The sequence below is a fragment of the Pan troglodytes genome, chromosome 2 (genome assembly GCF_028858775.2).
Source record: "Pan troglodytes isolate AG18354 chromosome 2, NHGRI_mPanTro3-v2.0_pri, whole genome shotgun sequence".
Taxonomy (NCBI): domain Eukaryota; kingdom Metazoa; phylum Chordata; class Mammalia; order Primates; family Hominidae; genus Pan; species Pan troglodytes.
The window spans coordinates 153,168,904-153,196,745 of record NC_086015.1 but is presented as its reverse complement, the minus strand read 5'-3'; the positions used below and the strand labels follow the sequence as shown (position 1 = coordinate 153,196,745).

At 44.5% G+C, this 27,842-nt stretch overlaps 1 pseudogene; it reads right to left on the bottom strand.

The window, feature by feature from the left end:
• Positions 1-201: 201 nt before the first annotated feature.
• Positions 202-16,526, bottom strand: LOC470963 (heterogeneous nuclear ribonucleoprotein A1-like; annotated as a pseudogene).
• Between the last annotated feature and the right edge of the window lie 11,316 nt (positions 16,527-27,842).

Sequence of the window (27,842 nt, the reverse complement as noted above, 5' to 3'; positions counted from 1 at the left end):
CAATTAGTCACAACTACAGTCCTCAAGTTTTTTTCTAATACAGATGAGTATTGTCTAAAACATGTCCCTTTTTTTGTGTGTGTGGTAGCTAGGCCCTGCCACCACTGTGCTTGGCCCAGTTCACAAATCTCTTGTAACCTATAGCTTCCTTATCACTTCTCTAGCTTTCCTCTACTGCTAAGCTTTGTTTCCTGGCAGTAACTAAAATCTTCTGCTACTGCTGTAGCTATTGCTGCTACTGGAACCACCATAGCTGCCTTGGTTTTATGGTTTGGCAAAGTATTAGCCTCCACCACCATAGGAACCAGAACTTCTGCCTCCAAAGTTTTCTCCCTTCATGGATTCAAAATTTGAAGACTGACAGTTGTAATTGCCAAAATCATTGTAGCTTCTGCCACCTCCAAAATTGCTTCCACTGCTAGCACTAATGCTGCCTCTGCCTCCTCCATTGTTATAGCAGTCATAGGTGCCAATCCTGCCATAGCCACTGCCCTGGTTTCCATAACCCTGTTCACCACTTCTGTAGCCTCTGCTTCCTCCTCCAGAGTAACCAGGGCTTCCTCCTCCATAAGCACCAACATTACAGCATTCATTATAACTATGCCCACTGCCACCATATCCACCACCACCACAGCTGCCACTAAAGCCTACACAACCATTAAAGTTTCCTCCATGACTAAAATTGTCATTTCCACCAAAACCACCTTCACAGCTACTACCAAAGTTTCCAAAACCACTGTGACCTCTTTGGCTTCGTGAAGCCATCTCTTGCTTTAAAAGCGCTTTCCTTACTTCCCCATTATATCCATTCACAGTATGGTGTTTCTGAATGACAGTCTTATCCACAGAGTCACGGTTGTCAAAGGTTACAAAAGCAAAGCCCTTTTTCTTGCCACTGCCTCAGACAGCCATGATTTCAATCATTTAAATTTTCCTATTCTGTTCAAAATAATCTCTTAGGTGATGCTCTTCAATGTCTCCTTTAATAGCACCAACAAATATCTTTCTCACAGTTAAGTGGGCACCTAGTCTTTGGGAATCTTCGCTTGAGACAACTCCCTTTGTTTCCACAACTCTTCCATCTACTTTGTGTGGCCTTGATTCATGGCTGCATTCCCCTCCTCTAAATTGGCATAGGTGACAAACCCAAAGCTCCTGGAGCGCTAGGTGTTTGGATCTCTCGTTACCACACATTCTGTGAGTGTTTCCCATTGCTCACAGTGGCTCCTCAGACTCCCGTTGGTTGTTTCACCAAGCCTTTGATGAAGACCTTCCACAGCTGTTTGGTCTCTTTAGGAGACCCTGACTTAGAGTGGCAGATGGCAGATGGCAGAATTAGACAGATGGCAGTGGGAAGATACTTAATGATACTTTTTCCACAGACAGAAAAGAGTAAGCTAACAAACATATATCTCATTTATTATTTGTTTGTTTTTATACATTTAAGAAATACAAGTGCAATATTGTTACATGGATATATTGTGAAGTGGTGAAGTCAGGGCTTTTAGTGTATCCGTCACCCAAATAATGTATATTGTACCTGTTAAGTAAATTCTCATCATCTACCCTCTCACACTCTTCCACCCTTCCCAGGTTCCATTGTCTCTCAGTCCACGTATATACATTATTTAGCTTCCATTTGTAAGTGAGAACATGCAGTATTTGTCTTTCTGTGTCTGACTTATTTCACTTAAGACAATGGCCTCCAGTTCTATCCATGTTGCTAAAAAAGACATGATTTCTTTTTTATGGCTGTATAGTATTCCATTGTGTATATATACCACATTTTCTTTATCCATTCATCCATTGATGGACACTTAAGTGATTCCACATCTATGCTATAGTGATTGTAATTTTGTGCTGTGATAAACATGCAAGTGTAGGTATCTTTTTGATATAATGATTTATTTTCTTTTGGGTAGATACCCAGTAGTGGAATTGCTGGATCAAATGGCAGTTCTATTTTTAGTTCTTTGATACATTTCCATACAGTTTTCCAAAGAGGTTGTACTAATTTACATTCCCACCAACAGTGACTGGCATTCCCTTTTCTCTATATCCTTGTCATCTGTTATTTTTTGTCTTTTTAATAATAGCCATTCTGACTGGTACAAGATGATAGCTCATCATGGTTTTAATTTCCCTGATGATTAGTGATGTTGAGCATTTTGTATATGCCTCTTGGCCATTTGTATGTCTTATTTTGAAAAATATCTGTTAATATCCTTTGCCCACTATTTAATGAGATTATTTGGGGTTTTTCTTGTTATTGATGAGTTGTTTGAGTTCTTTGTAAATTCTGAATATCAGTCTCCTGTTGCATGCATAGTTTCCAAATATTTTCTCTTTTTCTGAAGGTTGTCTGATCACTCTGTTATTTTTTCTCTGCAGAAGCTTTTTAGTTTAGTTAAGTTCCATTTGTCTATTTGTTGTTTTCATTGCTTATGCTTTTGAAGTCTTACTCATAAAATCTTTCCTAAACCAGTGTCCTGAAGTGTTTCCCCTATATTATCTGTTAGTAGTTTTATAGTTGCAGGTCTTATATTTTAAGTGTTTAATCCATTTCAAGTTTATTTTTCATCTATGGTGAGAGATAGGGGTCCAGTTTCATTATTTGCATATAGATATCCAAGCACTATGATTGAAGAAGATGTTCCTTCTCCAATGTCTGTTCTTGGCATCTTTGTTGAAAATCAGTTGGCTGTAAATACATAAATTAATTTCTAGATTTCTTATTATGTTCCATTGGTCTATGTGTCACCAATACCATGTTATTTTTGTTACTATAGCCTTATAATGATGCCTCCAGATTTGTTCTTTTTGCTTAGGATTGCTTTGGTTTTTTGGGTTCTTTTTTGGTTCCATATGAATTTTAGGATTGTTTTTTCTATTTCTGAAAATAGCATTGGTATTTTCATAAGAATTGCATGGAACCTGTAGATTGCTTTGGGCAGCATGGCCATTTTAATGATATTAATTCTTCCAATTCATGAGCATATGATGTCTGTCCATTTGTTTGTGTCCTCTTTAATTTATTTCATCGTAGTTCACTAGTTTCCATTATAGAGGTCTTTCACTTCCTTAGTTAAATTTATTCCCACATATTTCATTATTTTATAGCTATTATAAATGGGATCACTTTTTTATTTCTTTTTCAGCTGGCTCGATATTGTTGTATATTAATGCTACTAATTTTTGTATATCGATTTTGTATCCTGCAGTATTACCAAATTTATTCATCAGATCTAAGAGTTTTTTGGTGGAGGCTTTAGGCTTTTCTAGATATAAGATCATGTCATCCGAAAAGAGGAGCAGTTTGACTTCCACTTTTCCAAGTTGGATGCCTTTTATTTCTTTTTCATGCCTGATTGTTCTGTCTAGGACTTCCAGTACTATGTTCAATAGGAGTGGTGAAAGTGGTCACCCTTGTCTTGTTCCAGATCTAAAGGCCTTCAATTTTCCATTTAGTATGGTGTTACCTGTCATATTTGGCCTTTATTATTTTGAGGTATGTTCCTTCTATACCCAATTTGAGGAGGTTTTTCTTTTTTTATCATGAAGAGATGTTAAATTTTATCAAATGCTTTTTCTGCTTTTATTGAGATGATCACATAGTTTTTGTCCTTTATTCTGTTGATGTGTGTATGTTGAACTGTACTTGTATCCATGAGATAAATACCACTTGATCATGGTGTACTGCTGGATTTTTGGGGGTCATATTTGTTGAGGAATTTTGCATTTAAATTCATCAAGGATATTGGTCTGTAATTTTCTTTTTTATTGCAAACTTGTCTGGTTTTGATATCAGGGCAATGCCAGCTTCATAGAATAAGCTATGGAGAAGTCCTTCCTCTTCAATTTTTGGAATTGTTTGAGGTGTTAGTTCTTCCTTGTAATTATGGCAAAATTTGGCAGTGAAGATATCCAGTCCTGGACTTTCCTTTGTGGGGAGACTTTTGATACTGAATCAATCTCATTACTTGTAATTGGTCTGTTCAGTTTCTCTCTTTATGATTCAGTCTTGATAGGTCATATGTGTCCATGAATTCATCTATTTCCTCACAATTACCTAGTTTGTTAGTGTATGGTTGTTCATAGCAATCTCTGATTATCTTATGCATTTCTGTGACAACAGTCGTAATGTCTCCTTTTTCATTTCTGATTCTATTTGTGTCTTTTTTTTTTCTTAGTCTAACTAGTGGTTTGTTGATTTTGTTTATCCTTTCAAAAAACAGACTTTTCAGTGTGTTGATCCTTTGTATGGTTTTGTAGTCTATTTCATTTAGTTCTGCTCTGATCTTTATTATTTCTTTCCTTCTTTTCTTGCTCTTCTAGTTTCTTAAGGTGAATTATTAGAACTTACTGGGGATCCTTCGACTTTTTTGATGTCAGATTTATTGTTATAAAATTCATTCTTATCACTGCTTTGGTTTTATCCCATAGGTTTTGGCATATTGTGCTTTGATTTTCATTTGTTTCAATTTTTTTGAACTTCTTCCTAATTTCTTCCTTGACCCAGTGGTCATTTAGGAGCATGTTTTTAAATTTCCATATAATTGTACAGTTTCCAAAGTTCCTCTTCTTACTGATTTCTAGTTTTATTCCATTGTGGTCTGAGAAGATACTTGATATGATTACAATTTTTAAAAATCTGTTGAGACTTGTTTTGTGTCCTAATATATGGCTTATCCTGGAGAATATTCCATGTGTTGATGAGAAGAATGTGTATTCTGTAGCTGTTGGATGAAGTGTTCTCTGTCTGTTTGGTCCATCTGGTCTAATGTGCAGCTTAAACTCAATGTTTCTTTGTTAATTTTCTGTCTAGATGATCTGTCTAATACTGAGAATGGGATGTTGAAGTCCCCAACTATTATTGTGTTGGAGTTTATCTCTCCCTTTAGATCTAATATTTGCTATCTGTCTGGGTGTTCTGGTACTGGGTGCATATATGTTTAGTATAATTATATCCTCTTGCTGAGTTGATCTCATCATTATATAATGACCTTCTTTGTCTCTTTTTACTGTTTTTCACTTTAAAGTCTGTTTTGTCTGAGATAACTATAGCTATTCCTGCTTATTTTTGGTTTCTGTTTGCATGGGATATCTTTTTCTATCCCTTTATTTTCAGTCTATATGTGTCTTTACAGGAGAGATGAGTTTCTTGGTGGCATGTAGTTGAGTCATGTTTTTTAATTCATTCAGCCACTCTATATCTTTTAAATGGACAGTTTAATTCATTTACATTCAAACTTTTTATTGCTATGTGAGGGCTATTCCTGTCATTTTATTAATTGATTTCTGGTTGTTGTGTATATCCTTTGTTCTTTTCGCTCTCTCTTACTATTTATCATTGTGGTTTAGTGGTTTTGTGTAGTAAGAACATTTGAATTCTTTTTCTTACTTATTTATGTGTTTGCTCTCCAGTGCATTTTATACTTTTGTATGTTTTAATGAGGATAGATATCATCTTTTGCTTCCACATGTGGGATTTCCTTACGCATTTCTTTTTCTTTCTTTTAAAATTTTCTTTCTGTTTTTGTTTTTTAAGAGATAAGTGTCTTGCTATGTTGCCCAGGCTGGCCTTGAACTCCTGGGCACAAGTGATCCTCCTGGCTCAGCCTCCCTGGTAGTTATGACTATTGGTATGCACCACCACATCTGGTCAAGTATTTCTTGTAGGACCAGTCTAATGGTGAAGACTTCCTTTAGCTTTTGCTTCTATAGGAAAGACTTTATTTCTCCTTCACTTATGAAGGATAACTTTGCTGGGTATAATATCTTTGGCCGACAATTTTTTTTTCCTTTCAGCATTTTGAATATATAATCTCATTCTCTCCTGAGCTATAAAGTTTCTGCTAAGAAATCTGCCATTGGTCTGATGAGGCTTCCCTCATAAGTAACTATATACTTTTCTCCTGCTATTTTTACAATTCTCTCTTCATCCTTGACTTTTGACAGTTTGACTATAATGTGCTGTGGAGAAGACCTTTTTGAATTTTATCTGTTTGGAAATCTCTGAGCTTTCTGTGTCTAGGTATCTAAATTTCTTGCTAGATTTGGGAAGTTTTTAGCTAAATTTCATTAAGTAGGTTTACTATCCCTTTTATTTTCTCTTCACCTTGTGGGACATCAAAAATCCAAATAATTTGGTTGCCTTATGGTGTTCCATATGTCACATAGGCTTTGTTCATTCTTTTTTCTTTATTTTTGTCTGACTAGGTGATTTTAAAAGACCCTTTTTTGGCTGGGCACGGTGGCTCACGCCTGTAATTCCAGCACTTTGGGAGGCCAAGGTGGTTGTATCACCTGAGGTTAGGAGTTCGAGACCAGCCTGACCAATATGATGAAACCCTGTCTCTACTAAAAATACAAAAATTAGCTGGGTGTGGTGGCATGTGCCTGTAATCCCAGCTACTTGGGAGGCTGAGACAGGAGAATGACTTGAACCCGGGAGTTAGAGGTTGCAGTGAGCCAAGATCACACCATTGCACTTCAGCCTGGGCAACAAGAGCAAAACTCCATCTCAAAAACAAACAAACAAACAAACAAAAAACCTTTTTCAAGTTCTGAAATAATTTCTTCTGTTTGGTCTAATCTATTGTTAAAGCTTTCATATGTATTTTGTATTTTATTCAATAAATTCTTGCATTACTAAATTTATGTTTGGTTCTTTTTATGATATCTATGTCTTTAGTAAATTTCTCATTTATGTCCTGAATTTTCTGATTTCTTTGTATTGTTTTTCTGAGTTCTCTTATGTCTCACTGAGCTTTTTAAATATTATTTTGAACCATTTTGAATTATTTTTCTGAGATTTCATAAATTTCTTTTTCATTGGAATCTGTTGCTGGAGAATTATTGTGTTCCTCTGGAGGTGTCATATTTCCTTGCCTTTTCATGTTTCCTGTGTTCTCATGTTGATATCTGTGCATCTGGTATAATGGTCACTTCTTCCAATTCTTTGAATTTGCTTTCATAGCAGAGGACTTTTTCCTGATGATGTCCCTGTGGCATTGGTTGGTAGGGTACTTTGACTTTGAATTAGGGTGTATGCAATAGTGTAGTCTCTTTTTGATTTCTTTGCCTATAAACAGTGTCAAGAGTGTCTGTAGTTCCCTCAGTGGCTTAGGGTGTAATCATTAACGGAGGGAGTGGTGAAGTTTTGTTGGAGACAGGGACATCAGGTGGGCCAGCCATTGGGTCCCAATGGTGGCGGCAGCATGCCAAGCATGCCTGTCCTTCGCTCCCAGGGAAGTATATACTGGCATTGTTTTTAGCAGGTACAGGTGAGCCAATTCTTGGGCCTCCAGGCTGCTTACTTGGGAGCCAGTAGTGGCAGTGGTGGGTCAGGCAGGTGGGTGGGTCCTTGGGCCTCCAGGCAGTGGGTGTAGTGTGGCCAATGACAGTAGCAGTAGTGGGACAATTCTCTGGTTCCCAAGTGATGTTGACGGTGGCTGTGATAGGCTGGGTGAGCCAGTCCCCAGGCCTGAAGGTGATACACATGGGTGAGTGCCAGCTATGATACTAGCAGCAGGTTGGGTGGTCTGTTCTCTGGCCTCCAAGAGGAGTCCTCACATGCCAATGGTGGTAGACGGGGAAGGGAGATCCCCAGGTTCCTGAATGGCGTGCCTGGGCACTGGTGGATACGAGCTGGGCCATGTAGACCTGTCCTCAGGCCCCTTAGAGATGCATGCAGGTGCTAGCTGTGGTAGGCAGGGGTGAGATGATCACCAGGCCTCTGGCTGAAATGCTCAAGTAGGGGGAAGCTGCGGCTATGCTGCAACTCTGCTCCTGTGAAGAGCAGGGTTGCTTTCAGTGGCTGCAGTCTTAAATGTGTGGCAGGGGGGCATACAAACTTGGGCCCTTGGTGGCAGATTTAAGGAGGATAGCCTGTCCTCAGGGTGCTTTCAAAGCAGCCATGCTACTGGGAGTGGCAGGGTTGCTCCCAATAGTTTGCACTTCAGCCCTGGTGGCAGCAACTAGCAGCAGCACCTGGCTGCATGCAAGGTATGTCAGTGGGGCTCTATGGATATGGAGATGAAAGGGCTACTGAGCCCCAGGGCAGGATGCAGGCTGGTGGGAGCTGGACTCTCAAAATGGCACTTTGCTGTAGCTGCTTAGGACTCCAGGCATCTGTGGGACCCCTCTCTGAAGCAATCCTGTTATGCAGTCTCCAGGCAGATCCCTATGTTAGTCTCAGGGCCCTCATGAGTTGAGGGGCTCTCCCATGGCTAGGATTGGGAGAGTCTGCAGTGAGAATGTAGATCACTGGGAGTCACTTACTCTTTCCCCACATTGAGGAGCCTCTGCAGACTCCCAACTGATGCTGTCATCCCTGAGCTGACTACCTCACTCCCCTCTCCTTTGTCTTAGGTGTCTACTGTCATTTCTTTGTTGAATTCCAGTGTTCTTAGGTGATCTGTTAGAAATGTGATTATTGGCCGGGCGCGGTGGCTCATGCGTGTAATCCCAGCACTTTGGGAGGCCGAGGCGGGCGGATCACGAGGTCAGGAGATTGAGACCATCCTGGCTAACATGGTGAAACCCCGTCTCTACTAAAAATACAAAAAATTAGCCAAGCGTGGTGGCGGGTGCCTGTAGTCCCAGCTACTCGGGAGGCTGAGGCAGGAGAATGACGTGAACCCGGGAGGCGGAGCTTGCAGTGAGCCGAGATAGTGCCACTGCACTCCAGCCTGAGCGACAGAGCGACCCGCTCCTTCCTCTGTTTAGGAAGATGATTAAGTGCCAAACTACGTAGGTTCAATCAAACCATTTCCTAACTAAATAACTTTAGGCAAGTACTCACCTTCTCCATGCCTTAACTTTCTTATCTGTAAGATGAGTAACACCTTATATGATTTATGTGGATTAATTGAGTGAATATTTGTAAAGCACTCAAAATAATGCCTGTATGTAGAAAGCATTATATAAGTGTTTGCTAAATAAAATAAATACTTCATTGATTTATTTTAACATTTAATTAAGATGACTTAAATAAATCACCATTATGTCTGACAAATAGTAATAAGTAGTCAGCAGGAGTTGCCATTACCATTACAGGAGGTGATGTGGTGATCATTGCTAAACATTTCCTTACTAGTAGACTTTCAATCCTACACTGGGGAGAAGTCTGTTTGCTCATTAATAATGAGAGTTCATAAACCTTATGCAGTTTTTGTCCTTATAGGCCATATAATCAAGTAAAACAGTGATGGTAAGGGAAAATTTGTTCAAGAAGAGATCCCGCAGGAGTTTGGAAAAAAAAAAAAGGGGTGGTAATATAAAGTTGTAACTGTCAGGACTGTTCAAAGCTGATGAAAATGTTAGCGAAGAACCAAGGCTTTACCTTTAGAGTGGGCATAATTAATACGGAAGAAATCAAGCTTTCAGAGCCTTTGCCAGAGACTGGCAGCAACAGCATTCCCTGGGAGCTTGTTAGAAATGCAGAATATTGGGCCCTCCCAGAATCAGAATTAGCAAGATCCCCCAGGTGGTTCTTATGCAAATTAAAATTTGAGAGGCATTGTTGTATAATATTTTTACTTTCCATGTTTTTTTCCTGTAGTTTATTTTGAATATGCCATATCAATAATACTAACATTTTGGCCATATTAGGTCTTTTTTAAAGTGATACATGTTTCTTTGAAGGTGTGACTAAAATTTGGCTACATGCAATGGTTTTAGTATATCCCAGGGACAATTTTTTCTAATCAAAAGTCACTTCTGGTTTTATAATGCAAATAAGCATGAAAGGAGGCACCATGCATGTTTTATAGCAAATGTCACTGGCATTTCTCAGGTTTATTACATGAGGGATGCATGTTTTTAAAAAAATCATCTCCGAATCACAAGAGTTCAGAATTTTATCACTTTTCACTGTTCACTCTTGCTTATCCTGAAGGTGACAAATGAAAACAGGTCTCTGATTCATGCTTCTTCTGCTATAATGAAGCCACAACTCACTGACTTTTAAAATAGAATGTTTCAAGACCAAATATTTTATTTGGATGTATCTGAGGGGCTAAAATATTTCTATTGAAACTCTCTGTGAGAAAACATTCTAGATATGAAACATCTGTTTTTGGTCATTCCAGTTAAAGACTAATATTTGCGCAGGGTAGAGAGGCCCATGGTAATATTGTGTTGTTCTAAGTACAGTATTCCCATGATTCAATATTCCTGAAGGATTGGGTCAAAGTATTCACCCAATTAACATGGCTCAAACATTCCCAACATATTTGTGAATATGTACATCTGCAAATATATTAAACACACTTTCCCACTTCCTCTTTTTCTTTCTTTTTGGGGATAGAGGGTGGGAAGAGTGTGGGTGGGGGTTGGACACAGCTATGGAAAAACCCTGAAGCTCAAGATCAGGGGTAAAGTGCCTAGAAAGAGTCAAGGGAGACAGGAATGTCAGATTTAGTATTCCTTAATAGGAGTCATTACAACCAGAGGCTCTTTCAGACGACCCTCTGGGTCAGAGTGAAGATGATCAAGACACCTGCCATTTACTATGGTGTGGCTGTGGGGGCCATTCATCCCCACCTTTTGCAGAGCAAGAGGTCAGAAAGTTCCATCCTCTAGTCTAACTTTCTTTGTGTAGGGTACTGGAGCTGAAGGGCTTGTGATCAAACCTTTAGGTTTTCAACCTTGGCTGCACAGTTGGAATCACTTGGGGAGCTTTAAAAGTTACTGATGCCCAGGTTTCACCCCCAGACATTCTGATTGAATTGTTCTTGAGTACAATCTGGGCATTGAGATTATGATGACCAATGTGCAGACAGAGGCCTCTGTACCACAACCCTTGGGGCTCCTCTCTCGCTTCCTCAGAATACACCCTCCTCTCTGATTTCTGCTCCTCATATCATTCAATTCCTTTTCTATACCCCCAGAGTTTCCATCGCAGATCCTTTCCAAGGCTGGGTTCTTCTGCCCACCATGTTTGAGCCCTCAGTCTCTTGGTTCTTGGAAATCATTATGAGCTGAATTGTGCTCCCCAAAATTCACACGTATGTTGAAATCCTAACACCCATCCAGTACCTTAAAGATGTGACTATAGAGCCAGGGCCTGTAAAGAGGTAATTAAGGTAAAATGAGCTCATATGGGTGGGCCCTAATCCAATATAACAGGTGTCCTTACAAGAGGAGCACATTAGGAGACAGATAGGCACAGAGGAAAAACCATGTATTACTACAGAGAGAAGATGGCCATCTACAAGCCAAGGAGAAAAACCTCAGAAGAAAGTAATCTTGTCGACACCTTGATGTCAGACTTCTAGCTGCTATAATTGTGAGCAAGTAAATTTCTGTTGTTCAAATCCCCCAGTCTGTGGTACTTGATATAGCAGCCCAAGCACACTAAGACAGAAATCTTCCCAGCACACAGGGTGCATTTTGAGTCACGGTCCTTCTCTCTGCAGAGACTGAGTTTGCTGGCATGTAGATTAGCCTTTAATATCTGAGAGAGTTTTTGCATAGAGAGGAACACTCACAATTATATGAACCTTAATGTCAGTGGAGTGAGCATTTAGGTATTGATACAAAATTTGATTAAATTCCTTTAAACAGCAATTGCAAATTTAGTATGTCTGATTCTTTTGAACATTTCAACACCCTAAAATACAAAATACACAAAATGCATTTTGTAGATAAAACAACAAAACTTATTACAACATTTAACCTTAAGCTATTCCAAACATCAAGTACCATGTGGTGAATTTATTTCTTCCTTAAAGTTGTTTTTATACCTTTCTAGGATTAGAGATAAACATATTTTGATTTCTTCCTAATGTTTCAGTACTATTAGTTGGATACCTTCTGGGTAGTAATTTTTACTCAACCCCAAATTCCCTGGGGTCCTGGATTTTTTTTCTTTTTTTTTTTTAGATGGAGTCTCACTCTCTCGCCCAGGCTGGAGTGCAGTGGCATGATCTCGGCTCACTGCAACCTCCGCCTCCCAGGTTCAAGTGATTCTTCTGCCTCAGCCTCCTGAGTAGCTGGGATTACAGGCACCCACCACTACATCCAGCTAATTTTTTGTATTTTTAGTAGAGACGGGGTTTCACCATGTTGGCCAGGCTGGTCTCAAACTCCTGACCTCGTGATTCTCCCACCTCAGCCTCCCAAAGTGCTGGGATTACACAAAATTCAGTTTTTTCTTCTAAAGTGACTTAAGCCTAAGACAGTAGCCTCTCTTTCTTATTATTAAACTTTGTTGTTAGGTTGCTTAAACTTTTTAAAGTCAACTCCTTTCTCTAGATTTTAGTTTGCCCCCAGAACTTGGTGTTTGTTTTCTGAAATAATGTATTTTAAAGTCTCACTTGGTCAAGATGATATAATACATTACCCTATATTGGGGTAGATTGATCTGTCATATTAGGGTTTTAAACAACATATATGTTCTTATTGGTACTTTATTGCCTTTGCTGGAACCACCAGAGTTTCATTACCTCAGTCTGTGTGCTTAGCAAACCTCTGTAGGACATTTAGGAAATTTATCGTTTTGGAATACATGAATGGACCTCTTTTTTATTTGGTGATGCAACTGACCCCTGGTGCTAATTAACAATCCAATTATTCTATACTTTTTGTTAACTCATTAGTTACAAGCTCATAACCCTTCATAAACACCACTTGTTTCAATTTAAACTTATTCTATTTTTATGCTTATATCACCACATAATGACTAGAGCCTATCTTCTGCTTGAGCTTGAGTGACATGACAAGCAAAATATCTTCTAATTAGTTAACCTTGGAAGATGCCATTTTCAAAGCTTCCTACCCAATCCATGGCTTCTTCACATCCTTACTTCACTTAGGGGAGCAGGGAGAAGGGCAGTTTTGGCCACACACACAAATGGGATCTTTTGTGTTGAGCTGATGAATAGAGATAGGATGGTATGTCTTCTTTTTTGGCTGATTTTGAACCTCTTTGGAGAGGCTAAAAGCAGACACAGTCAAGTGGGACTTTGTGAGATTTACCCAAGCTGAGCTGCTTTGGAGGCATGTGCAAGAATGGCCCAGAGTTAAAAGGAAGGTTCTCCTTGTATTTTTGGAGACAGAGTCTTGCTCTATCCCCCAGGCTGGAGTACAGTGGCATAATCTCAGCTCACTGCCACCTCTGCCTCCCAGGTTCAAGCGATTCTCATGCCTCAGCCTCCCAAGTAGCTGGGATTACAGGCGTCTGCCACCACACCTAGGTAATTTTTTATTTTTAGTAGAGATGGGGCTTCACCATGTTGGCCAATCTAGTCTTGAACTCCTGACCTCAGGTGATCCTTGGCCTCCCAAAGTGCTGGGATTACACGTGTGAGGCACCTCACCCAGCCCCCCTTGTTTATTATAATGATGATGATGATGATGATGACAGCTTTTTATTGTCTATTGTACCAGAGCCTGTGGTCCTACTTTGTATATTTTATATATATATTATATAGTCCTCAAAATAGTCTTTTGAGCTAGGTATTACTTATTGGGCTATTATAAATAATGCTGTTTTTCAGACCTTTTAAAGGTTTTTTGGTGCAAAAAATGTGAACACGTTTTTGTTGCATGTATACCTATGGTTGGAATGAATAGGTCCTAGGGTATGGGTACGATCAGCTTTGTGAGATTTGATATATATCACATCATAGGAGCTCAAGACTAGCCTGGGCAACATGGTGAAACCCTGTCTCTACTAAATATACAAAAAAAAATTAGCCAGGTGTGGTGGCGAGTGCCTGTAGTCCCAGCTACTCAGGAGGCTGAGGCATGAGAATTGCTTGAACCTAGGAGGCAGAAGTTGCAGTGAGCTGAGATCACGCCACTGGATTCCAGTCTGGGCAACAGAACAAGACTGTGTCTCAAAACAAACAAACAAACGAATAAACCCCAAAGATACATATTTATCACATATCAGCAGGCACATTATATCAACATGACTTATTATTGTTGATGCTAACTTTGACCCACTTAGGGTCATGCTTGCCACTCTTCTCTTGCTATTTTTCCCTTTTCATATTCTGTTCATTAGCAGCAAGTCACTAAGTCCAGCCTACACTCAAGGGAAAAGGAGTTAAACTCTACCTCTGGAGGAGGGTATATGAAAGACTTTATAGGCTTATGTTAAATGACCACAGTAATTAATAAATATTTAGAAGGAAATACTTTGAGGTTATGCAAATATCTCACTCATCCTAAAAGTTTCACTCACTAATTTTAGCATTCATCAGTGGATCTTGCTCATAGTAGCTATTACTGTGGTGTTCTAATGGTGATTTTCTATTTCTCTCATTCCTTCTATATTTAGTACTTACAATTCTTCTGTAAGGAAGATTTGTCCCTTCTTACCCATTTATGTATGTATGTATGTATGTCACTATGGAGTCATGAATATCACGAAGATTCTATTTTGGGGCTTTAATCCAGTACTACCATTACTTAATTTGTTGCTCAAATTGTTCCAACTTTGGCCATTGGTAGCACTTTCAGTTGGTTCTTGTGTGTCTTCAATATACACCATCCTTTTTTCTTTCTTTCTTTCTTTTTTTTTTTGAGATGGAAGCTCGCTTTGTTTCCCAGGCTGGAGTGCAGTGGCGCGATCTTGGCTCACTGCAACCTCCGCCTCCCAGGTTCAAGCGATTCTCTTGCCTCAGCCTCCCAAGTAGCTGGGACTACAGGTGTGTGCCACCACACCTGGCTAATTTTTTGTATTTTTGGTAGAGATGGGGGTTTCACCGTGTTAGCCAGGATGGTCTTGATCTCCTGACATCGTGATCCCCCCGCCTCGGCCTCCCAAAGTGCTGGGATTACAGGTGTGAGCCACTGTGCCTGGCCTTTTTGTTTGTTTGTTTTATAGAGCACTTTCTTCTTAATCAGCTTTGTTGAGGTATAATTTATATACCATAAAATTTATTGACGTGTATGCACATATTCAACTTTCATACTCATCACATCAGGAGGTACATGATATCAATATGAATTTTAGTATATTTACAGAGTTGTAAAACTAATAGGACAAGCTAATTGTAGAATACTTCCACCATCCCGAAAGGAAGCCTATCTTCATTTGCAGTCATTTTCCCATTCTCAATCTCAGCCATAGGCATTCACTAATCTAATTTCCATCTCTATAGAGTTTTTTTCTGGACACTTCCTTTCTGGCACTGTAAGATGCTCCAGGCTCATATTGTATTTACTCTGCTCTAGATCTAGAAACAAGTATTTCTTTAAGGAGCACTGGTTCTGTTTGTTGGAAAAAGGTATTTAGATTTGGGAGGCCGAAGCGGGTGTATCACCTGAAGTCACAAGTTTGAGACCCTGGCCAACATGGTGAAACCCCATCTCTACTAAAAATACAAAAGTTAGCTGGGCATGGTGGTGTGTGGCTGTAATCCCAGCTACTCGGGAGGCTGAGGCAGAATTGCTTGAACCTGGGAGGCAGAGGTTGCAGTGACCCAAGATCATGCCACTGCACTACAGCCTGGGTGACAGAGTGAGACTCCATCTCAAACAAACAAACAAAAAAAAGGTATTTAGAAATAAAGATCTAAGTAGTATGTCTACTTGTTACTACTTGAGTGTCATTGCTTCAGCTTCTGTTAGTGAACAGAGGTAGGAGATATATGTACGTATACTAACCCATGTATCTACAATACCTGTATTTATGCTCATATATCTGTATACATATTAATATAAATTCATGCTGATAAATGTGACTCTAATCCAGCACCACAGAGGTCATTCTAACCTTTCACTCTTGCTTATTTGTAACTTCTTTCTCATGTCAGTGAGAAACCTGGCTCTCATTATTTACAATATATTTTCTTATTCAATTTTTATTTTTTATTTTTTGTTATTTAGTTTTTATTTCATGATCATAAATGTAACTGTGTAATCCAGCTAGACATGGAAGGGAATAAGGAAAATATAGAACCTAAAGAATAGCAGAGATAGCACAAAGATTATAGGATACTGTGAGCAAATGGGTTGGAGGGGTGCTCTCCTGAGCTACAGAAGCAATTCTCTTGTGGTTAACATAAAACACGATTCAAATTTATTAGCGTTTTCCACAGTCAGCAATGATCTTCTTGCTGGTCTTGCCATTCCTGGACCCAAAGCATTCCATGGCTTCCACCTTATTAGTGCCCACTTTCACCTTGCCGAAGACCACATGCTTGCCTACCAATCACTCAGTCTTTGCAGTGCAGATGAAAAAATGGGAACCATTTGTGTTGAGTACAGCATTTGCCATGGACAAGATGCCAGAACCTGTATACTTCAGGATGACGCTCTCATCATCAAATTTCTCCGCATAGATGGACTTTCCACCAGTGCCTTTATGGCATGTGAAATCACCACCCAGACACATAAATCCTGGAATAATACTGTGAAAGCAAGAACTCTTAATAACCAAATTCTTTCTCTCCAGTGCTCAGAGCATGAAAATTTTCTGCTGTCTTTGTATTAATAGCTTTGTCTGCAAATGGATCTAAGGAAATGTGGCCCAAGGACTCACCACTGACAGTGATGTCAAAGAGCATGGTGGGGTCAACTATGGCTGGTGTCAGGGGCTCTGGGCAGTGACAGTGTTTGCAAAGCACTTATTCATTTTATATACATGTGTATTAGGTTGATTGGTGATCCTCAAAAATATATGCCTATGTCTTAACCACTGGAAGCTGTGAATGTAACCTTATTTAGAAAAGGGGTCTTCACAGACATAATCAAGGATCTTAAGATTCATTTACATTAGATTATCCCAGTGGGCCCTAAATCCAATGACAAGTATCCTTATAAGAGACACGCAGAGAAGAGAAACATAGAGGCAAGAGGAGAAGACCAGGTAAAGACAGAGGCAGAGACTGTAGTGAAGCAGCCACAAGTCAACGAACACCTGAAGTCACCAGGAGCTGGAAGACACAAAGAAGGATTCTCCCCTAGAGACTTCAGAGATACCGCAGCTCTGACACCTTGATTTTGGACTTCCGGTTTTCAGAACTATGAAAGATTAAATTTGTCCTGCTTTATGCCACCAAGTCTGTGGTAGTTTGTTACAGCAGCCTTAGAAAACACAACATGTAAAAGAGTTTCAGAATTGCTAACCAAGCTCCTATGAGAAACAAACAGATTTACCAACCAGAGTGTAGTGTTTGTGTACAGTTTTGTCTGCCTTGTAGTATCAAGTCAAAATATTGCATTTCAAAGCTTCTAAGGTCAGCTTTATCAGTAAGTGCTCTTTTGTGGTGGGGAGTGGTCTGGCTTCTTTCATTAAACATGATTCACTGTTGTTGGATGTATCAGATGTGTTATTTTTTATTGTTGAATAATATTCCATTATATGAATACATCACAATTTTCTAATCCATACCTCTGCTGATGGACATTTAGTTTTTTACCAGTTTGGGGTTATTACAAATAAAGCTGCTAAAACCATTTTTGTCCAAGTGTTTGTGTAAACATGTGATTTAAAGTTCCATGATAAATACTTAAGAGTACAATAGCTCAGTCATATGGTGGGTTTGTGTTTAAAATTTTAAGAAACTGCCAAGTTGTTTTCCAAAAGGCTGTACCATATTTTACATTCCCATTATCAGTGTATGAGTTTGTAGTATAAAGAAAGAAATTACAAACTTTTTGATAAGGTCCAATTTATCATTTTTTTCTTTTGTGATTCATGCTTTTCTGTGTCCTAATTAAGAATTCTTTGCCTAATTCAAGGTCACAAAGACTTCATTTTCTTCTAGAAATATTATAATTTTAGCTCTTAAATTTAGGTTAGGATCCCCTTTCATTTTTTGCAGAGAGTGAGATGTAAGGGTAGAGGTTCATTTTTTTGCACAGATGTCCAGTTATTCCAGCACTATTTTTTGAAAAAATTATCTTCTCCCATTACCTTGACATCTATTTGAAAAAGTGATTGACCATACATAGATCTATTTCTGGAGTCTCTATTCTGGCCTACTGACCTATATGTTTATCCTTGTGCCAATATTACATATACTGTAGACTTGATAGCCAATAGTGAATGTCCTCCAATTCTGTTGTTCTTCAAGAAACATTTTCTTGGTTATTCTTGGTCCTTTGCATTTATGTATGAATTTTATTAACAGTTTGCCAATTTTTTCTCTCTCTCTGTCTCTCTCTCTCACTCACTGTCTCTCATACAGACACACACACATGCACACACACATAACTGTTGGGATTTCAAAATTTCTCATTTTAATTATGACAAAAATACAGAAAATTGCACCAGTTATAGGTATATAGCTTGATGAATTTCCACAGAGTTAACACATCCATATAAATAGCCCTGAGATCAAGAAACAGTACTATAACACTACTCCAGGGCACCCTTCAAATAATCTACCCAAAGGATACACTTTATCTGGCATTTTTTAACTGTATGTTTGTGAGTTTCATTCATATGTTGAAAATAGTTACCATTATGTTTATTCTCACTGCTGTATAATATTCCATTGCATGAATATAACATTTATTATCCATCCTATTTTTGATAGGCATTTGGGTGTTTCCAGTTTGGAGTTACTATGAATTGTGCTGTGAACATTCTTGCAGTCTTTTAGGGAAGACATGGAAGCATTTTTACTTGGATATATATCTAGGAGTGGAACTGTGAAGTCTTAGGTTTGTGTATGTTCAGTTATAGTAGACACTGCAAGCATCATCCAAAATTATTGTACTATTTTACGCTTCTAATAGCAGTCAGTGTATGTGTTGTTCTGATTGGTAACACATGGTATTTTCTCTCTTTTTCATTTTTTGCCATTCTAATAGGCAAATAGTGATATTGCATTGTGGTTAAACTTCAATTGTGGTAAAATACACATAACAAAACTTACTATCTTAACAATTTTAAAGTGTACAGATCAGTAGAATGAATTCTATTCACATTATTGTGCTACCATTACCATCGTCCACATATAGAACTCTTTTCATCTTCTTAAACTGAAACTCTGTACCCATTAAACAATAATTCACTTCCTCCTCCCTCCAGGCCTGGTACCTCCATTCTATTTACTATCTCTATGATTTTAACTGATCTAAGTATCTCATATAAGTGGAATCATACAATATTTGTCGCTTAGCGACTGACTTATTTCACTAAGCATAATGTCCTCAAGATTTATCCGTGTCTTAGCATGTGTCAGAATTTTCTTCCTTTTTAAGGCTAAATAACATTCCATTGTATGTATATACCACCACTTGTTTATCCATCTGTCATGGACACTTGGGTTACTTCTACCTTTTGGCTATTGGAAATAATGCTGCTATGAACATGGGTGTGCCACATCTGTTTGAGTTATTACTTTCACTTCTTTTGTTTTTATACCCAGAAATGAAACTTCTGGATCATATGGCAATTGTATTTTTAATTTTTTGAGGAACCACCTTACTATTTTCTATATTGGTTGTACCATTTTACGTTCCCACCAAGAGTGCACAAGGATTCCAGTTTCTCCACATCCTTACCAACACTTAGTATTTTCTGTTTTTTTTTTTTTATTATAATAGCCATCCTAATGGGTATAAGATGGTGCAAAAGATAATTTGCTTTTTCCTGGTGAATAATGCAGTTGAACATCTTCTCCTGTGGTTATTGGCCTGTAATCTCTTTTGTAGATTTTCCATTCAAGCCTTTGCCCACTTTTCTTACAAATTGTCACCCTTTTTCTGTTGTCCTATAGTTTATTTACATATTTTGAATGAGTACTATATTAGTCTGTTCTCACACTGCTATAAAGAACTACCTGACACTCAGTAGTTCATAAAGAAAAGAGGTTTAATTGACTCACCGTTCCACAGTCTCTGTACAGGAGGCATGGCTGGGGAGGCCTCAGGAAATTTACAATCATGGCAGAAGGTGAAGGAGAAGCAGGCACAATCTTCACATGGTGGAGCGGGAGGGAGTGAGCGAGCGAAGAGGGAAGTGGTACACGCTTTCAAACGACCAGATCTCATGAGAACTCTATCACAAGAAAAGCAAGGCAGGGAGTCCACCCCATGATTCAGTCATCTTCCACAAGGCCATGCCCCTGACATGTGAGGATTACAATTCAACATGAGATTTGAGTGGGGACACAGAGCCAAACCATATGAAGTACTTTGTCAGATGTATGTGTTGCAAATATCTTCTCTCATTCTGTGGGCTGCTTTTTCTAGTGGAAGGGGGAATCAGTGGCTTATGCTGTCTCTATGATTTTGAAAACCAAACTTCAGTTCTACCCATTCCTTAAGGTCTAACAGTACTTGGGTCTTTTCTATGAAACATTGTTTTATTAGTTTCTTATAACTCCAGCCTCCATTAATTTTCACCATCTCCGCCCTTCTAGAGTGTTTACCACCTGATTTTGTGATCTAATGGTAATATAATTAGTTCATATCCTTGTTTGCCTCTCACATACTCTACAGCCAGACCACATTGCTCACGTGCTTTGCATGCATTACTTTCCTGCCTGACTTTAAATCAGAGGGCAAGGGCCTTTTTAACAAATGTTACCCTTAATACATACCAACAAGTACAGCGGTAGCAAGAGCTGCAACACTTGTTACCTGTAACAAGAGCTACAATACTTGTTATATGTAATACTTGTTATATGTAACAAGAGCAAGAGCTCAATACTTGTTATATGACTTGAAAAATGTAAATATTACCAGGAATATCTACTATCCACTAAAAGAACTGATAGCAAATAAATTGTTCCAATTAAATATTTTGTTCAAGAGGTCTTTAAAACAGAGCCACGTAAGTCATCAAGTGAGTCTAACCTCTACAACATAAAGGCATCGTATTGAAAGTGTTTCACTTTAACCTCCCTGGATTCTATTTGGAATTTCAGTTATTAACAGTCCTGCATACTACCTTCATCATCTACTTCATCTAGTTACTCACTTACTTCTAAAAATACTTACTTTTGACCTCAGGTTGGTAAAATTAGCCTACTCTCATGTTTGTTTATGCTTTTGTTCTGCTGCTGGTCTCTTTGGTCAATGTCCATCTATTCATATTATGAGTTTGGATCAGCCTGAAATGGTAAAGTGGGATAAGATGTCAACATGATCTTTGACAGTCTTATTATGTGCATAATTAGCTACCTAATATAAATTTCTCAATAAGAATGCGGGTGCTGTAGCTGGTGGTGGTGAAGTTTACATTCTTTGAAAATCAAATGATTTAGACATCTATATATTTGACATTCACTTTTAAAATGCTTGTAAATGGAACACAGCCATTGCTCAATTTACACTTTCCTTTTAGTTCTCTGTCAGTATGTTTGTGAACCCAGAAAGAATTTTTCCCAGAAGTGATATCTGAGTTTCATTGGGTAAAAGTAAAAGATTTTAAAAGCCTCATTTAATACTTTTTTGGGGGAAACAGCTACTTAATTAAATTTTATTATTTGTCCTCTGGAACTGAGATGAAGAAAAATTAGACATGTAATCTCTTTGGGGGGTGTTTTGATGGATTGCCTGCATTTCTCTCATATCAGATAACAAGATGGCCAATGTTTTTGTAGGCTTTGTGCCTTTACCCTTGGAATTCTACAAAAAACATCTCTCAAGTTCACGTATAACTTGGAATGAAATGCTCTACATGTGCTTCCAGAATTCTCTTTTCTGCATCAAATCAGAAAAAATGAGTCATAACTCATAAGGAATTTTCTGTCAGCTAATGTGATATTTAGGGAGGTACACGAAATCGTTGAAGCCTCTAGGGCACAATTTAATGTATTATTGCCAAAAAAAAAAAACAAACAGTAGAGCAATTTTCTTTTTTTTTTTTTTTCTTTTTTATCGATCATTCTTGGGTGTTTCTCGCAGAGGGGGATTTGGCAGGGTCACAGGACAATAGTGGAGGGAAGGTCAGCAGATAAACAAGTGAACAAAGTTCTCTGGTTTTCCTAGGCAGAGGACCCTGCGGCCTTCCGCAGTGTTTGTGTCCCTGGGTACTTGAGATTAGGGAGTGGTGATGACTCTTAACGAACATGCTGCCTTCAAGCATCTGTTTAACAAAGCACATCTTGCACCGCCCTTAATCCATTCAACCCTGAGTGGATACAGCACATGTTTCAGAGAGCACAGGGTTGGGGGTAAGGTCACAGATCAACAGGATCCCAAGGTAGAAGAATTTTTCTTAGTACAGAACAAAATGAAAAGTCTCCCATGTCTACCTCTTTCTACACAGACACGGCAACCATCCGATTTCTCAATCTTTTCCCCACCTTTCCCCCCTTTCTATTCCACAAAACCGCCATTGTCTTCATGGCCCGTTCTCAATGAGCTGTTGAGTACACCTCCCAGATGGGGTGGTGGCCGGGCAGAGGAGCTCCTCACTTCCCAGTAGGGGCGGCCGGGCAGAAGCGCCCCTCACCTCCCGGACGGGGCGGCTGGCCGGGCGGGGGGCTGACCCCCCCCACCTCCCTCCCGGACGGGGCGGCTGGCCGGGCAGAGGGGCTCTTCACTTCCCAGTAGGGGCGGCCGGGCAGAAGCGCCCCTCACCTCCCGGACGGGGCGGCTGGCCGGGCGGGGGGCTGACCCCCCCCACCTCCCTCCCGGACGGGGCGGCTGGCCGGGCAGAGGGGCTCCTCACTTCCCAGTAGGGGCGGCCGGGCAGAGGCGCCCCTCACTTCCCCGACGGGGCGGCTGGCCCAGCGGGGGGGCTGACCCCCCCACCTCCTTCCTGGATGGGGCGGCTGGCCGGGCAGAGGGGCTCCTCACTTCCTGGTAGGGGCGGCCGGGCAGAGGCGCCCCTCACCTCCCGGACAGGGCGGCTGGCCGGGCGGGGGGCTGATCCCCCCACCTCCCTCCCGGACGGGGCGGCTGGCCAGGCGGGGGGCTGACCCCCCCACCTCCCTCCCGGACGGGGCGGCTGGCCGGGCGGGGGGCTGACCCCCCCCACCTCCCTCCCGGACAGAGCGGCTGGCCGGGCAGAGGGGCTGCTCACTTCCCAGAAGGGGCGGCCGGGCAGAGGCGCCCCTCACCTCCCGGACGGGGCGGCTGGCCAGGCGGGGGGCTAACCCCCCCACCTCCCTCCCGGACGGGGCGGCTGGCCGGGCAGAGAGGCTCCTCACTTCCCAGTAGGGGCGGCCGGGCAGAGGCGCCCCCCTACCTCCTGGACAGGGCGGCTGGCTGGGCGGGGGGCTGACCCCCCCACCTCCCTCCCGGACAGGGTGGCTGGCCAGGTGGGGGGCTGATCCCCCCACCTCCCTCCCGGACGGGGCGGCTGGCCGGGCGGGGGGCTGACCCCCCCACCTCCCTCCCGGACGGGGCGGCTGGCCGGGCAGAGGGGCTCCTCACTTCCCAGTAGGGGCGGCCGGGCAGAGGCGCCCCTCACTTCCCCGACGGGGCGGCTGGCCCAGCGGGGGGGCTGACCCCCCCACCTCCTTCCTGGATGGGGCGGCTGGCCGGGCAGAGGGGCTCCTCACTTCCTGGTAGGGGCGGCCGGGCAGAGGCGCCCCTCACCTCCCGGACAGGGCGGCTGGCCGGGCGGGGGGCTGATCCCCCCACCTCCCTCCCGGACGGGGCGGCTGGCCAGGCGGGGGGCTGACCCCCCCACCTCCCTCCCGGACGGGGCGGCTGGCCGGGCGGGGGGCTGACCCCCCCCCACCTCCCTCCCGGACGGGGCGGCTGGCCGGGCGGGGGGCTGACCCCCCCACCTCCCTCCCGGACAGAGCGGCTGGCCGGGCAGAGGGGCTCCTCACTTCCCAGAAGGGGCGGCCGGGCAGAGGCGCCCCTCACCTCCCGGACGGGGCGGCTGGCCAGGCGGGGGGCTAACCCCCCCACCTCCCTCCCGGACGGGGCGGCTGGCCGGGCCGGGGGCTGACCCCCCACCTCCCTCCCAGACAGAGCGGCTGGCCGGGCAGAGAGGCTCCTCACTTCCCAGTAGGGGCGGCCGGGCAGAGGCGCCCCCCCACCTCCTGGACAGGGCGGCTGGCTGGGCGGGGGGCTGATCCCCCCACCTCCCTCCCGGACGGGGTGGCTGGCCAGGTGGGGGGCTGATCCCCCCACCTCCCTCCCGGACGGGGCGGCTGGCCGGGCGGGGGGCTGACCCCCCCACCTCCCTCCCGGATGGGGCGGCTGGCCGGGCGGGGGGCTGACCCCCCCACCTCCCTCCCGGATGGGGCGGCTGGCCGGGCGGGGGGCTGACCCCCCCACCTCCCTCCCGGACGGGGCGGCTGGCCGGGCAGAGGGGCTCCTCACTTCCCAGTAGGGGCGGCCGGGCAGAGGCGCCCCTCACCTCCCGGACAGGGCGGCTGGCCGGGCGGGGGGCTGATCCCCCCACCTCCCTCCCGGACGGGGCGGCTGGCCAGGCGGGGGGCTGACCCCCCCACCTCCCTCCCGGACGGGGCGGCTGGCCGGGCGGGGGGCTGACCCCCCCCCACCTCCCTCCCGGACGGGGCGGCTGGCCGGGCGGGGGGCTGACCCCCCCACCTCCCTCCCGGACAGAGCGGCTGGCCGGGCAGAGGGGCTCCTCACTTCCCAGAAGGGGCGGCCGGGCAGAGGCGCCCCTCACCTCCCGGACGGGGCGGCTGGCCAAGCGGGGGGCTAACCCCCCCACCTCCCTCCCGGACGGGGCGGCTGGCCGGGCCGGGGGCTGACCCCCCACCTCCCTCCCAGACAGAGCGGCTGGCCGGGCAGAGAGGCTCCTCACTTCCCAGTAGGGGCGGCCGGGCAGAGGCGCCCCCCCCACCTCCTGGACAGGGCGGCTGGCTGGGCGGGGGGCTGATCCCCCCACCTCCCTCCCGGACGGGGTGGCTGGCCAGGTGGGGGGCTGATCCCCCCACCTCCCTCCCGGACGGGGCGGCTGGCCGGGCGGGGGGCTGACCCCCCCACCTCCCTCCCGGACGGGGCGGCTGGCCGGGCGGGGGGCTGACCCCCCCACCTCCCTCCCGGACGGGGCGGCTGGCCGGGCAGAGGGGCTCCTCACTTCCCAGTAGGGGCGGCCGGGCAGAGGCGCCCCTCACTTCCCCGACGGGGCGGCTGGCCCAGCGGGGGGGCTGACCCCCCCACCTCCTTCCTGGATGGGGCGGCTGGCCGGGCAGAGGGGCTCCTCACTTCCTGGTAGGGGCGGCCGGGCAGAGGCGCCCCTCACCTCCCGGACAGGGCGGCTGGCCGGGCGGGGGGCTGATCCCCCCACCTCCCTCCCGGACGGGGCGGCTGGCCAGGCGGGGGGCTGACCCCCCCACCTCCCTCCCCGACGGGGCGGCTGGCCGGGCGGGGGGCTGACCCCCCCCCACCTCCCTCCCGGACGGGGCGGCTGGCTGGGCCGGGGGCTGACCCCCCATCTCCCTCCCAGACAGAGCGGCTGGCCGGGCAGAGAGGCTCCTCACTTCCCCGTAGGGGCGGCCGGGCAGAGGCGCCCCCCCACCTCCTGGACAGGGCGGCTGGCTGGGCGGGGGGCTGATCCCCCCACCTCCCTCCCGGACGGGGTGGCTGGCCAGGTGGGGGGCTGATCCCCCCACCTCCCTCCCGGACGGGGCGGCTGGCCGGGCGGGGGGCTGACCCCCCCACCTCCCTCCCGGATGGGGCGGCTGGCCGGGCGGGGGGCTGACCCCCCCACCTCCCTCCCGGACGGGGCGGCTGGCCGGGCAGAGGGGCTCCTCACTTCCCAGTAGGGGCGGCCGGGCAGAGGCACCCCTCGCCTCCCGGACGGGGCGGCTGGCCAGGCGGGGGGCTGACCCCCCCACCTCCCTCCCGGACGAGGCGGCTGGCCGGGCAGAGGGGCTCCTCACTTCCCGGTAGGTGCGGCCGGGCAGAGGCGCCCCTCACCTCCCGGACGGGGCGGCTGGCCGGGCGGGGGGCTGACCCCCCCACCTCCCTCCCGGACGAGGAGGGAGGACGCTCCTCACTTCTCAGACGGGGTGGCTGCCGGGCGGAGGGGCTCCTCACTTCTCAGACGGGGCGGTTGCCAGGCAGAGGGTCTCCTCACTTCTCAGACAGGGCGGCCGGGCAGAGACACTCCTCACATCCTGGACAGGGCGGCAGGGCAGAGGTGCTCCCCACATCTCAGACGATGGGCGGCCGGGCAGAGACCGCTCCTCACTTCCCAGATGTGATGGCGGCCGGGAAGAGGCGCTCCTCACTTCCTAGATGGGATGGCGGCTGGGCAGAGACGCTCCTCACTTTCCAGACTGGGCAGCCAGGCAGAGGGGCTCCTCACATCCCAGACGATGGGCGGTCAGGCGGAGACGCTCCTCACTTCCCAGACGGGGTGGCTGCCAGGCAGAGGCTGCAATCTCGGCACTTAGGGAGGCCAAGGCAGGCGGCTGGGAGGTGGCTGTAGCGAGCCGAGATCACGCCACTGCACTCCAGCCTGGGCGCCATTGAGCACTGAGTTAACGAGACTCCGTCTGCAATCCCGGCACCTCGGGAGGCCGAGGCTGGCGGATCACTCGCGGTTAGGAGCTGGAGACCAGCCCAGCCGACACATCGAAACCCCGTCTCCACCAAAAAAATACGAAAACCAGTAGCAATTTTCTATGATATGGCTAATTCAGACATTATTACAACAGGGATGCAATAGATGTAAAGCATTTCCTCAAGAGCTTAACTCATTATGGAAAAGCAAAACTGGATAAACTAGAATGCTTAGAGACCTGAGGTGGGATAGCAAAATGGATATTCTGGTTAGAGCAGGGTCTGGTTGCACTTAACACAGGCTGATTACAGTACTTTAACCAAGTAAGGAGTTTATTTACCCAATCTAACAAGAGTCTGGGGGTAGGAAATGTATGGATAGTGAAGGTCCTTGAGAGAACAGGCCCCTTTCTCCTCCTGCTCCACAATGCTCAGCACTTACGAATGACTGCCCCACTTTGACACTGAATCACAATCTGGACAAGAGAAAAGACAGGTTAAAAGTAGAAAGCTTATGCCAGCTGAGCAGTTCTTTACAGAAAGATATAGGTATCAAGGAAAAAATAGCTTTCCATGAAGTAGCTTTTGATCTAGTTTATTGGCCAATGGACTAGATGACCACCCTAGCTGGAAGGGCATTTATGGAGGTATTTTAAATTATTTACTATTATCTCAAGCAAATTCAAGATTCTGTTAGCAAGGAAGAAGAGTACATACTGGATAGGCAAACCAGCAATGTCTATCACATTTGATTAACTGAATTAAGTGCCACACTTTATATTTTAAATCTTGCCATCAGACATTTAAAAGAATGTATTTCATCCATTTCCACACAATTCAAAGTTCACCACCACACAGATCATAAAGAAGTTTTCTTTTGGTTATTGTTTCTCAACTTACCTGATATTTCAATAAGAAATGATAACTTATGATACAGCCACTTGATGGACTACTGCACAGTCATTAACAATGAAAAATATGTAGCAAAAGATTTGCACAAGCACTTCACAAAAAAGTATCTAAATGACTAACAAGAAAAAGATGCTCACCTTTGTCATTGGAAATATGCAAATTAAAGCCATAATTAAATACCATAATACAACTAGCAAAATGTTTAAAATTAAAAAGACACACAATATCAACTGTTGGTGCATATGTGGAGAAACTGAAATCCTCATACAGAAATTATTAGAGAAATCTTCAAAATACCCTTTTCCTGCCAAATAACGGGAAACAAATCTTGAGCAGAAAGCAGAGCTGAAGTCTGTATGTAACCAGGAAAAATGGGGCTAGTCTGAGTGCAGATGCCAATGGCAGCTATGTGAGGAGCTGAATCAGATACTCCTGCCTTTAGGGGGCACCACAGAAAGGGTTAAAGTGCCCCCAGGTTGCTAGCACCCTGGACATATAGTAGAAGCAGATACAAACTGTTTTTGAAGAAAAGTCTCCACACTTTAGGCCATTAAATTTCCTACATATTA